The sequence below is a fragment of the Notechis scutatus genome, chromosome 1, assembly GCF_049901735.1.
Source record: "Notechis scutatus isolate UNSWTSFEM ecotype Mainland chromosome 1, rNotScu1.2, whole genome shotgun sequence".
Lineage (NCBI taxonomy): Eukaryota > Metazoa > Chordata > Lepidosauria > Squamata > Elapidae > Notechis > Notechis scutatus.
This window is the reverse complement of record NC_142009.1, coordinates 114,659,961-114,665,664: the sequence shown is the minus strand read 5'-3', so window position 1 is coordinate 114,665,664 and position 5,704 is coordinate 114,659,961. Positions and strand designations below refer to the sequence as shown.

At 37.4% G+C, this 5,704-nt stretch overlaps 1 long non-coding RNA gene across 1 annotated transcript; it reads left to right on the top strand.

Moving 5' to 3' along the window:
- Window positions 1-781: 781 nt before the first annotated feature.
- Window positions 782-5,041, top strand: LOC148132951 (uncharacterized). The gene is made up of 3 exons (XR_015747001.1): window positions 782-975; window positions 1,097-1,185; window positions 4,790-5,041. It is a non-coding gene; the product is annotated as an uncharacterized LOC148132951 (long non-coding RNA).
- Window positions 5,042-5,704: the final 663 nt, after the last annotated feature.

Below are 5,704 nucleotides of genomic sequence, written 5' to 3'. Positions count from 1 at the left end.
TACAATGTTATTCTCCAAAAGCAGGCTGTCTCTTATTAGCAAAGTTGCTCTAGGAAGTTATAGCAATCAGTGATATTGAAAGGTACCAAATTATCCACTTGAAGTTACAGGGTCGGATTCCTCCTGAATCCCAGCTTGGATCATTCAATAGAATCATCAAGTTGCTTTTGCTGCTGAAGCCAAATCAGTCAAACCTGCTTCATTCAAACATTTGCTCCAATAATCCCCAAATGGTCCATCAACTTACCCCAATACAGCAGCATAATAGTTCATGTTTTGATATGCAAAATCTCAGTGGAATATTGATTATTGCAATATTGATTATTGCAACAATAACAACTGTGTGTCCATTTTTTTCTTTGAAAAACAGATCCCAAGAATGCATACAATTAATGTTCAAACTTTCTTCTTTGTAATAATAAGAATTAGAAATTGATTTTACGGATATGTATCAATGCTGGATACCAGATTTAATAGTTAACCACAATTAATAGTTCTTTCATCACTTGATAGGGATCCAAGCAAACTTGTTTTCGTTGGGACTTGCTGGCTCATAAATGAGGCTATAGTACCATTGCTAATAAAAAGACACAGGATAACCTATCAACAGTCTGCAAGTAGTCTGAGGAAATGAAAATATGTCTCCACTGGATTGTAGGTTACACAATACATGAGTTGTATTATTAGAAATAAATCTGAACAAAAACAACATGTGAGGGTACAACTCTGAATATATCACATTGCAAAACACATCATGCTTGCATTCCTGGAATATGTTGACATCTCGTCAAAAACTGTAACATAACAGTGATCTCTTAAAATGGCAGTGAAGCTGAAAAACACTCAGACCAAAATGTCAGCTACAGAATGTTCTTTCTGCTTCACTTTGAATGTGGGTTCCCTGAGGGTTCTCGGAAGGTTCACTGAAGGGCTCACTGAAGGTTCATCATATTCTTATAGCACAAGCTGTTTAAGGTAAGCCTAGTTTTAAAATAGGCCAACAGTCCAAACCAGTCACATCCGCATCTCTAAGAGTGCTGCTGCATAATAGTTTTCATAAGTAAGGGCATGTTTCATCATTTTTCTTTTTTTGCAGAGCGGTGGGCTTTGGAGATATCGGTCTCCAAAGTAACAGCTTGAGAAGATGCAGCAGAATGGAAATCAGAGTTAAGAAGGTCATCTGTGGTAATGATGAAGTCTCCATTTGCTCACCCTATGTGAGGGGTGTCAAACTCATGGCGTCACATTGTTGCCATGTGACATATCATGGCTTTTTTCCTCTTTGCTAAAACGGGGCGTGACCAGCGCGTGACGCATCTGGCCTGTGGGCTGTGAGTTTGACACACCGCTCTATGTCTCATTGCCAGATTTCTTTTTGAAATAACCAGATTATTGTTCAAGTTGACCAAGCTGTCTAAAGCACTTCCCCCAAATTAGTCTTCAGATATGATGGGCCACAACTTTCACCATTCCTCAGTCAGCATGACCTATTGAAAAAAAGGATCAGTGGGAAGTGGTACCTGACTTTGGTTGATCCAAAGCTGTAAGCTAAACTAAGTCTAATTTAACACTTGGACAGAGGCTGTTGGCTAGACGAAGAAGACATCACCTCTGTATCTTTGGGAAGAAAATTGCATAGGTGCAGTCAGCACAAGTTGATCTTGACTTGAGGGCATCTTAAACGTTTACTGGTTTTTAGTAATACATTAATATAGATTATATGATGGAAATCCTTTGCCCCTAAGGATATATTCTAAGCATCTGTTAAATTGCATGTTTACGTTCCTGAAAAGTTTTATTTGCTTATTTTATATAAACATATATAAAGAAAATATGATAAATAACATTTGCATAAATAGGAGAAACTATCTGAACTTTATGAGCTATTCCTGTGAAAGCATGTTATAGAGACTGTATTCCTTGCTCTTTATGAATTAAAAAAATAATAAAAGTAACTTTAAGTAATAGGTACATTACAATTAAAATGTAAACCAACAGTGAAATTAAAGTCATGTGCATGTATTATAAGGGGGTGTTTTTTTCTCAATCAGTATTCAAAATACTTTTTTCCAGAATTAACTGATGACATTTTTACACACACACACACACACACACACACACAGAGAGAGAGAGAGAGAGAGAGAGAGAGAGATGTGAATAAGTCCAGAAAAGTCCAATTTATCTTTCTTTTTTTAAAAAAACCATAAATTAATGTAGACATTTGTTTTCAAATATATTAGGTTCCTGCACTAAGAACTAAGGTTCTCTCATAACATTGCTAATTCTACGTTTCTAGGGTATCAGGGTATTTTGCTATATTTGCATCCTTCCTAACATCCTTTCTCCTTTCAGCTCTGGGAAACAAAGGGCAAGGGCCTAATGCTCAATAGACATTGCTCAGATGAAAAGTGTGTCTTCCTTGTAGAACAAAATGCAACCTGATACTAGGGTAGACTTGACTAGCTCATGGGATTAAAGGAGCTATGAGCAGAGAATTTCTGAAGGGCAACGTGTCTCTGGGAAACTGACTAAACTTCAGGCCTACAGAGCTGACCGTGTCTGAAAGCAATCAAGGGTTTCTTTTGAAGTTCCGTTTTCAAAATATGGTAAGCAGCCATGGCTATAGGTTCCTCCCCAGTGCTGCATTGGAACGGGGGCAGATTGGTCTTCCACAAACACTCCTGTGGGGACAGAAAAGTTGCTAGTAGCTGGGGCTCCACTCTTCCTGCCTGACACGATAGAACACAACCAGAAGATGAATTAGGATGGGTGAATAGATTTCAACACCCCCCCCCCCAATTATTTTACTGTAATGCTTTATGGCATGATCCTAATGTGACTGATTATGTCTGCATTTCTGTACATTCTCTTGGATTTTAGATAACTGATATAAAATGTTATAACTAAATAAAAACAAAATTATAAAATAATGAAGGTAAATACATACAATAATGAATGGAGGAGCAGGAGAAGGAGGAGGAGGAAATTATCATAGTAAAGGTCATTTGTGTATTTTGCCATTTATATCATACCAATCTCTGCCCATAATTGCTGCTGAAAGGGTAGGAAAAGTATTCTTAAAATTAGGAAGTTAATTTGTACAGGCTAACTCATTTATAAAACTGAGTATACACTTGAGGTATTCTAGGAGTTGTTCACTTAGTCATTCTTGCGTAGTTTATGTGCCATTTTCAGTCTCTGTTGAAAAAAGCTCCGTATATCACTTCCTGCCTTTCCCCTAAAGGGAAAAACAACCCTAGAACCCGAGCTTTCACAAACTTTCACTCATTTGATGGCCATGATAAACATTTAGACTACATAAAAGCAATGGGTTCGGAGAACTGAAAATGTTACAGCACTGTTGCAATTGCCCAGTTTGGTTTCTGATGAAGCAGATTGTGTTTTTATAGAGCTACAAATATCTGTGAAACCTGTTCATCCAGAAACCAGGAAAGGAAAAAAAGAAAAGAAGGGAAGGGAAAAACAATGCATAATCTAGGCAATAATGGTAATACCATATTGCTTCCAATTCTCTGAAAAATCTATTAGCTGAATGCAGCCATTGTATATTTTATCAGCAGCACATAAACATTGGGTTCCAGCTGTCTCCATAAAATCAGAGAAAGTTTTCTTTATGCCTCAGTGAAATAGGAAGTGCAGCCTTCACTTGTGGGCTGAAAGGGTACTTCACCATTCAGAATTCATTCAGTTTGAGGCCAAAGGAATAGAAGTCCTTACTCAGTTTTGGATCAAGCAATTAACATGGCTACATTTTATGTGATTGTTTTGAAAGCACTGCATGATAATGTTGTGCCTCTGGCCAGAATGTTATTATTGTAGTATTTTATATAGCTATACATTGTTACTAAATTATCCAAAAGAGATTATTGACAGTGCGTGGCAGGTGGTTTTACTTAGCTTCACAAGGCACAATTTCCAAAAAAGAGAAATGCCCTAGCCAATAAAAGGACATTAAATTACTTATCCACAAGTTACAGTGAAAATTTTTGTCCACATCACCTACTATGGTTCAGAGACTTTTATATAGATCTAAATTACATTGCTAATGTACTTTCAGACAAGTCCCTGTTTTTTATTTTTCTAAAATGATGAAATTAAAAGGTGTGGTAAACATAACAAAGTGCCAAGAGCCAAGATGCCAGATGGAAGTACCAGTGCCATATACAGTGGCAAGACCATGATTTGGTGGGAGAGGTTGAGGTCTCCCCCCTTTAATAATTTTTCTATATTTACTTTGGGATTAGCATTCCAATATTTATGGTTTCCTACTTCTAAATGGCCCGAAGCTGTGCTATTCTTTTTCAGAAATGTGATATAAGAGAACTTTAGATAATACAAACAATGGCTGTAGGAACTACTTATGGTCCATGGATATGGGTTGTCCAGCTTAGTTACATGTGGAAGAAAATATCTATCATCCCTTTTGAAAACATAAATGACAATTGGATTAATCCCAGACAAAAAATGTTTTAAAAAATGGTTCAGTTTGCAGTTTTCCAGACTAACACACTAAAGTTCAGCTTAGAATGGAAAAGATTGGTAGCAGAGGTGGGTATTCAGCAGGTTCTGACCAGTTATGGAGAACCGGTAGCGGAAATTTTGAGTAATTTGGAGAACCGGCAAATATCGCCTCTGACTGGAGATTTTACAGACTTCTTCCCCTGCCACACCCACCAAGCCAGGCCCACAGGACCGGTAGTAAAAAAAAATTGAATCCCACCACTGATTGGTAGGCTGCCATTACCTTCTCCATCCTTTTACCTTTCAGGTGTGATGACTACAATTTCATAATTCCCAAGGTCTAATAATCCTCCAGTTGATAAATATGAGAGTTGCATCGGAAAGTTTCTATGTCTGTGAAACTACCATATATCTTCAACACAAGACTATTGTGCCTCTCGGCTCAGAAGCAAGAAGCCCTCATTAACAAAGTCATTCTTTGAGGCCTGAAATGAAAGTACTAGAAGTATATTTCTCTACCTTGTGCACATTCATATAAGTAATACTGTTCATATTTTTGTTTGGGAGACAGTTACGTTACAATGATAATGTAGGTGAAATAAATTTCAATTTTATTTATTTATTTATTTTATTTCTTGGAATTTGTCAAACAAAAACGAGGACAAGAATAAGAGAATAAAAATACAATGATAGGGATGCTAGGCATGTTAATGCACTTATGCATGCCCCCTCTACTGACAGCTTAAGTATGATGTAAGGTCCACGGAAGTCAATTTGTGAGTAAAACTGTGAAAATTTGTAGATGAGACCATTGAATCAGGTAGGGCATGCCAGACTTTGACAACTTTATTACAGAAATCATATTTTTTTACAGTTAAGTTTACCCATTTACCCATTAACCTTTTAGGAGCAGTAACAATAGAAACCAAAACTGAAAGGGAGCGAGCTCGTCTGATGGAACAGTGAAAGACTAGAGTTTTTCTATAGATTCCACAGATTCATTAACGGAAGGGTAAAAGTTGGGTTTTTATAATCACAATCAAAGCTTGCCTGCCTGCCTGCCTGCCTTCCTTCCTTCCTTCCTTCCTTCCTTCCTTCCTTCCTTCCTTCCTTCCTTCCTTCCTTCCTTCCTTCCTTCCTTCCTTCCTTCCTTCCTTCCTTCCCACCAGAAGGAGACATACAACACACTATCAATGAATGCACATCTCCTCCAAGACCCATC